This window comes from Phyllostomus discolor, chromosome X (genome assembly GCF_004126475.2).
Source record: "Phyllostomus discolor isolate MPI-MPIP mPhyDis1 chromosome X, mPhyDis1.pri.v3, whole genome shotgun sequence".
Lineage (NCBI taxonomy): Eukaryota > Metazoa > Chordata > Mammalia > Chiroptera > Phyllostomidae > Phyllostomus > Phyllostomus discolor.
Genome location: NC_050198.1, coordinates 91991454 through 91999905, shown reverse-complemented (window position 1 = coordinate 91999905; position 8452 = coordinate 91991454). Strand labels below are relative to the sequence as shown.

The following is an 8452-nucleotide window of genomic DNA, read 5'->3' as shown; positions in this document are numbered from 1 at the left end:
TCTACATGGATAATTACAGCTATTATTTCTGTCATTTCAATGAGAAAATTCTAGAAGAGTTATATTTTGTTTTAAAGTAAAATCATCCTTGGCAGATGAGGTATCAATACACAGCCAAGCATATTTCTATTTAAAAACCTGTATTAAATTAGATAAAAGAGGTGATGTTGTTAGAAGCCTATAGCTACCAAAGAATCATTGACCTTAATTATTTTTAAGCACATGTCATATTAATTTACCATTCCCAGTTATTTTTTTAACAATTTCCCAGCATCACTAATTGGTTTCATTGAATGGTTTCATATTAACTTTTGTAAATCAAAGATATGAGAGATTTCTGAATGTATCTAAGGTATGGACATAGCCTAAATAATAAAGATAGTAAAATTTAAACCACAGACATGGTCAAATTGAAGCCTAATCTGTGTATTCTTTGGAATGCAGTTTAAGTTGATTAAGGAAGTTATTAATAATTTTTGTGTTTTAAGGAAAGCCATATGAAGAGACTGGAATTTAAAGGATAGTAAAAGCAATACTTATATAAAGAGAAAATATTATGTGTTATACTTCTAAAAGTTGTCCATGAAAACCATGGTTTACTTCATTTGGCTACATTATGAATACTAATGTGGATACTGCCAATAGTTTTATTAGTACTACCGAATCTCTTTTTTTTTTTTTTTTTTGGAAGAGAAAAATAGAAACAATTTTATTTTTTATTAATTTTTAAAATACCTTTTTATTAAATACTTTTGAATTTTATTGTTGTACAAGTACAGTTTTCTACCTTTTCCCTCATCCCTCCCCACTACCCCTGCCATCCTCATCTCCCTCCCCTGTTTCCATCACCCTTGGTTTTGCCCATGTGTCCTTTATAGTTGTTTCTGTAAACCCTTCACCATTTTCCCCCTATTATCCCCTCCCCTCTCCCTCTGGTTACTGTCAGATTGTTCTCAATTTCAGTGTTTTTGGCTATATTTTGTTTGCTTTTCTTTTGTTGATTATGTTCCAGTTAAAGGTGAGATCCTATAGTATTTTTCAATGGTATGGTCTTTCACAGCCTGGCTTATTTCACTTAGCATAATTCTCTCCAGTTCCACCCATGCTGTTGCAAAGGGTAGGAGCCCCTTCTTTCTTCCTGCTGCATAGAATTCCATTGTGTAAATAGTACTACTATATCTTGAACAGTGTTCTACGTCAGGTGCTGTTCTAGGCATATTGATGTACTTTAAAATTGCCAAAAGAAGTTTAAGAGATAGATTTTGTTATTCTCATTTTTCAGATGAAACAATTGGGATTGTGTAAATACCCCCAAATCACATGCCAATAAAATGGCAGAACCCATCTTCAAACCTAAATTACTCTGACTGCAACGTCTACAGATGGGAAATAGGTATGTGAAAAATGTTCCACATCATTTGTCATCAGGGAAATGCAATTAAAACAAAATGACACTCAACTACACTCTTATTAGAATGGCTACAGTCTACACCAGAGGTGGCAAACAGAAGGCCTGTGGGCCAAATCCGGCCCTCCACTTTGCTTTATCCTGCCTGGCACCTTGTTTCTACCCAGTGGTAGCACTAAACTCTTGCTTTACTGTTCCGGAGTAGTTACATTTATATAATTCTAAAATCACATTCAGCCATTTGAAGACAACTGCGAGGCTGATGTGGCCTCCGGTGAAAATGAGTTTGACACCCTTGCTCTAGAACAGTTGAGAATATCAAATGTTGGAGAGTTTGCTATTGGGAATTCAAAATGGTGCAGCAGCATTTAATGACCTTTTGGAGTTTTCTTACAAAATAGTGCAGTCTTACCATAAGATCTAGCCATCACACTTCATAGCTACATAGAACAGCATGATAGAAGTTACAAGCATTGTGTTAAAAGAAAAAGAAAAAGACCCTTTACTTTTTAACAGTATACCTTTAATAATTTCATTTATATAAATTTCAACAGAAACCAATGTAAACTGTATATTTATATGTAAATATATATCATATTATATATATCACATTATATTATTATATTATTATATATAAATATAATACATCAAACTAATACTTAATGCATATTTAAAAATCAATGTTTTATATTAAGAAAAGATAAGAATATTTAATATATTTAATATATTTAAAATTTATGTTTAATATAAATTTAATATTATATTAAATATATAATGTATAATAATATAATATATATCAAAACCAAATAATATATAAATATATATTCAATAATATATTATACAATATATAATTTATAACATAAACATATATTTTTAATAATGATTGAATATTATATAAATACATTATAATTATAATATACTTATATAATCATATATAAATATACATGATCGATATATATAATTTATATATGTGGTATTTGTTATCTAATATATACTATAATACATCTATTATATAATTATATATAATATATATCACAGAAATATAGTGTTTTATGTATTTTATGCATATATTTTCATATAAATATAAAGTATAAAGATATTTTATATTTATATATAAATCAGCACATTGTGAGATAAGGAAGGGATATATATTTTGGGTGTCTGGGTCCTTTCAGTATTTTATCTATTTAACTCAGGTAACACTAATATTTGTGGTCATAATAATTATTATATTGTATATATGGAATTGTATTTGTGGTCAGATTTTATGAGAAACAATGTTAGTATTTACCAATTAGACTACTTTAAAGTCACAGAATGGTTTTTTATATTAATCTCTCATCTTTTATTCCAAGTTCCACATAAGCATTTGCTCACAGAGAAGTAGATCTAATATTAAGTCAAATGAATGTCATGGTAACATTTGAAAAAGTACAGTTAGTCGTGACTGTTACAACAACCAAACCTACTAATTACCTCCCACAGTTAAGTAAGTGCAAATTGTTCAGAATCTGAGTCACCAAAAACAAGATCAATAGTTGCAATTATCAGTAAGCCTGTGGAGGGTGCAGGTAATTGGAAGTTCATTTTCTTAATAATGTGTGTTTGTGTAAAGGAAGTCTTAATTCTAAGCTAAGAGCTCTTAAAAAATGTTTTATAAAATATTTCTGGGGTATTGAATATGATTTGAAAATGAAACATTATATATCTACCAGAAAAGGGAAAATAGGGATATAACCCCCCCGCCCTAAAATTAGCTATTAGATTTTCCTGACCATAGAAAGGGAACCTTAATGCTTCCATTGGCACACCACCAGGGATTAAAGCCATCTGACTATTGCAAGACTTATGCAGCTGTGTTGATAACACTGACAATAGAACAGAAATTGTATTTTGTTGGGGAAGACTCCATTCAGTGTTAAAATTTTACACAAAGGTGTTTTAATGAGAATGAATGCCCTGTTCAGTGCACTGGCGCATCTGCCAAACCTCTTCTCACGTTCACAGTAAATTAAAGGGAAATGAGTATGAAAACCCATGAAATCTAGTGCTGGACCTTGTCTGCCTAATTCATAAATGCAGCATCATATTCCTGAAAAACTTCCAAAGACATTGCAAAGGCAAAATATACCTCCAGGGAAAATAAATAAATAATAGAATGTTCCTCTGAAGATATTTTCATGACCACAGTAACCAGACCAGAGAGAGGGTGGTAGCAGCCTGCAGCTGTAAGATAGAAAATGATTTTTAGCACAGAGCAGAACTAGACATTGCTACTTTGGCTGTTTAGAATGAGCAGCTTGCTAATATGTAGCCCACATTAAAAATGATGTTTAGTTCTTGACGAGTGTGATCTTGCATCATGGTCCTTCAAAAGAAAGTGGTCCTTTCACAATTCCTAGTAGTAGGGAAAACGTCTCCGGGGTTGTGCACTCTGAAAAGATTGATGGCAATTGAGAAAAACTGAATATTTTAAAGCATGAACATTTTATGTGATAGAAGCAGTCTTTAATTTCATAACAGTCACCTGCTTGCTAAAAATAGAGACTTCTAGCAAGAGAGTGCCTCGTGGAATATATTTTCTATCAGTGTATTTTTAGGATACTGCTAGATAATTTGACTAATGGGGAATTTTAAAGGTGTATGTTAATGACGGGAAAATTTCAAGACTCTAATTCTGATAAGAATTCTCAAGCATGATGCTATGAGGTGTGCAAAATGAATGTATGACTCTCACATCAAGAGAAACTTCTGAAACATTTCATTCAACATATCTTAACCTTTTGTTGAACCAAGTGTTACTGGTTTCGTTATTTCTACATCTGGAGTTTGTAAGAGACAGTAAAGAAACAGCAGGAGAGAGAGTCAGACTGTCAGTTTTCTATTTTTAACTCGAAGTATGTATTATAAATTCAATAACATCTTTGGAAAAAGATATTTTAGGTGCATTTGGGAAATTGCTTAAGGTAATTAATTCTAATTCAAATTAGAAAATGAACCCATTAGGGACATTATTTCTCAGTAAAGAATTCCTTCAGAGTATAGCATATCTTAGAGCAGGTATTTTGTGATTTTACTTGATTATATACTGCATATATTTCTATAAAATTATCCTGTTCTCATTTGGCCAAGAAATTTTTAAAATAAAGATGTCATTTATTTTTATAGAGAGGAGAAGGAAGGCAGGAACAGAGGGAGAGAAGCATCAATGTGCAAGAGAAACATATATTGGTTGTCTCTCCTTACCCCCTTCTGAGGACCTGGCCTGCAACCCAGGCATGTGCCCTCACTGGGAATCGAACCAGCGACCTATTGGTTTGTAGGCCAGTGCTCAGTTCATTGAACCACATCAGCCACAGTAAGAATTTTCTTTTATTGTACTTACTTTCTGTCCCATCCCCCGCTTTCTAACTTTTGGATGTCCTAAATATTGTTGAGCTCACTGAACTTCCTCATCTACTTAATCCACAGATATCCTTTTTGTCCTCCCAAACAGGGACTGGACAAGCCTAAGGCCCAGACCAGTGTACCCACCGCTGACTGTGCAGGGCTCTCTGAAACAGCTGAACTGTATGTTTTCCGAGCTATAGGTGAACCTCATTGAAGCACTTGTACTTAGTGCTGCAGTTTCCAAATTTAATTAAAGATGTTGTTCATTGACAAAATATGAATTTGAAAAAAATCTGTGAAAAGCAAGGTGAATATCTTGAAGATTCAGTAAAAGTGAGTTATTAATAAGCACGTTACTATCAAATTTGATTTGGGAGGATGAAAATACAATAATTGGGAAAAATTGTAAAACCATGTAAGTATTTTATCCACCTAGCTACACAAGTCTACAGGTTCCCCAAAAGAAGCAGAAACTGAAAATGCATTCTGACTGATATTTATGAAACAGAGTCATGAGACTTGATCACATGTGGGAAAAAGCCTATAGATACAGCATAAATCAAATTTTTGGCAAATTAATGTCTATGTATATGTTTTACTTTTAAAGTGCTTAATGTATGTGTGTATCCCTTTGTAAAATACAATGTTGTGTCACTCAACTTTGCATTAATCAAGTAACTACTAGTTCACGTATGGAATAAAGGCAGGGTATTGTAGTAAAACTGTCTGCACATGTCCCCCATTCTTTCACCACTTAGGTGTTCTGTTCATTTGTATAATGGCAGAAGAGATGGGTAGTTAATACAGGTTAGAAGAGGCGTAAATTATAGATGATGAAAACAGCCTACTTGTCTGGTAATCAGATTTAGCACTTCTTTAAGGCACAAATGTGCATAGAAATATCCTAAGACATCTATTGAAATTTCTCTCCTCAAGGACTAGAATAGAAAAATTAATAAAGCATTTTATCCTTAATTTGGGACATGAGCTTTGTCACATCTTTTTCTTTTCCTAAAGATAATATTTGAAACCTTTTTTAACATGCAGAAGGTAAAAATACCATTTGATAATACAATAGCACACAGAGAGAGACACTGAATTATATATGAATGGGTAAACTAAGAGGTTATTTGCCCAGACCAAGATGTTTTGTGAGGTGAGGCTGGAGAGAATAGGTGGGAAGCATGTGGGAAATGGTCAAGAAAGCAAAGTGTTTTTGGTCAATATAGAGACACTATGTAATGAAGATAGACTTACTATACAATTTAGTGTCCCATTATTCAGCCCACAAGAGAGAAGTGACTGTAGCATATTTTTGCCTATTCAGTTCAGACACCTTTTTTGTTTGGTTTTAAATGATGACAATAAACCACCATGCAGGTTGTTCCCTCTCAACATGGTTAGGCAAAATGCAAAAAACTTCATGGAAAATTTGACATAATTAAGGAAACCATATGTTTTCCTGGAATATTCCTTTGAATATCCTTTCCCCCAGAGTAGATATCTTTTTTTTTTCTCATTTAATAAACTTTTATTTTTCAAAATGTACAGCTGGTGGGACCTGTTCATGCATCTTCACCAACAGCTGGAGCATCCCTACCCTTTGGTGTTTCTGGTTTAAATTATTACTTGAGCTCCATGCTTTGAAACTAGTTTAATAAGTCCGATACTAAGGAGCTCCTGAAGGGCTGCCGTGGGGAAGGAACCACAGATCTTCAGTTGCTCAGAGACAACAGCTGGGGTTATAAGCTTGTAATTGGGAACTTCCTTACAGAGTTATCATATGTTGCTTTGTCAAACAAGACTAAGTTATTGAGCTTGTCCCCAACTTTGCCTTTGGGCCACTTCTTTTTGGCCTTGCCCCCAGATTTGTTCACTAGGTCTTTGTCTTTCTTGGCAGACTTCACAGTATCTTTCTTCTTGTCATCCTTGGGCAGCACTGTGAAACTCGAGGAGCCCCGGACCTCACTGCTACCTGAGAAGATGTTGGACGAAAAGCAGAACTCTTTATATTAAGGAAAACTAATGTGTCAGATGAGGATTCTATTGAAAGGGTCATTTTTTAACTTTTAATTCTAGTTATTTCTAAAATTTGACCAAATACATATCATGAAACAAATTGTAAAATAGTCATTATATGTGGACAGTTTCCTTTCCTTAGGAGGAAATGAAATGAACTTAAGTTGTAACCAGTGTGGATATTTCAGAGATCTTCAGAAGCCTGTGGGGTTGAAAGGCAATGGGTGCTTGGAAGTAGACTAATTGTGGGACAAAAATGATCATGTTTCTACTTTTGATATTTACCACTGAATTCTTATTTTCACAGAAAGCAATGTATACTGCTTTGTTTAGCTGAAGTATACTTCTATGACCACGCATGGGGTACTTCCACTGTGTCTTTAAACCTTTTCATTTGCATATTTAGGCCCACAAAGATAGCATGGATTCCTTTTGGAACCAGAAAATAAGAAGCAGACATTAGGTCCCCATGGAGATAGTCCTACTTGTACATTATGTCACCAACCATACTGTCATTGGTATCCAAGTGTCCACACCAACAATGATTTTTGTCCCTATCATTTATGACCTAATACATACTTATACATATGCCAAATGACTAATTTCTTTATATCACGCCTCTTCTTTTCACTGCATCATCTTGCAATAATGTTTAATTTGCAAGATTATCTCAGTTATATGAACCTCTGCTGGCTCAGAGAAGCAGTGGGTTAGTAACATGCTCTTGTGGAAAGATTCTCAGGATTAGAGCCAATAAAGCTGGGTCTGAATGTCAAAGCTCCATTTACTGGATGTTGAAAATCACATTCCTGTTGTAACAATCAGTTCCCTCTATAAAAATGGGTTTGTGGTTAGAGTGGACTACTATATGAAAAAGGACTTTGTAAACTATTTTGGCAGGATAATTTACTGAAATATTTCTATTCATCTTGCTACTGTGGAAGATTGGGGCATAATGGGAGTTACCTTGCCTTGCCTCTCTCTAAAAGCTTTTGGTTTCATAATGTGGAGTTCTGATGTCTCTAGAGGATATTGACTTTCTTTTATGTTGCTGAGTGCAAACCAAATTGCACTAAATACAATGTGGTTTCCTGGTTTGTGTCCTGGAACCAGAAGAAGGATATTAGTGGAAAAATTCATGAAATCGGAATAAAATCTAGTAAGAGTAAACAAATGTTGGTTTCATAATATATTACCAAGGTAATATGATATATTGCATGGGAAACTCAGGGAGAGGTGTACAACAATTATCCCTTATTTTCAGAACTCTTCAGTAAATGGACAATTAATGGAAAGTATACAGTTATTTTAAGATGTTTCTATCTGTATGTTATGTGAAGCAAAAGCCGTGCCAAGGCTTTTGTTAGAGGAGTATAAGGATGGATGGAGCCCTGGGCAGGCATGAGGGTCAGAACCTTTTGTCCCTTTGGGCAAAAAGCAATTGACTAGGTTCAGGATGAGGTCGAATTGTATGAGTGCTGGAGATGTGTTCCTCACTGCCATATAGTGTCCTAGTGATTGACTGTAATATAGGTGAGGTGGGGGTATTGTGTACCAATAACTAATATTGAGGCCTTGGAATTTGTGGTGAAAGAATGGTGTACCCACTCTTAGCATGGTCGGATCAGAATACCC

The 8452-nt window shown here is 34.1% G+C and overlaps 1 long non-coding RNA gene across 1 annotated transcript; it reads right to left on the bottom strand.

The window, feature by feature from the left end:
- Window positions 1–263: 263 nt before the first annotated feature.
- Window positions 264–6799, bottom strand: LOC118498411. The gene is made up of 3 exons (XR_004900898.1): window positions 6644–6799; window positions 6563–6565; window positions 264–276 (listed from the first exon to the last, which is right to left on the bottom strand). It is a non-coding gene; the product is annotated as an uncharacterized LOC118498411 (long non-coding RNA).
- Between the last annotated feature and the right edge of the window lie 1653 nt (window positions 6800–8452).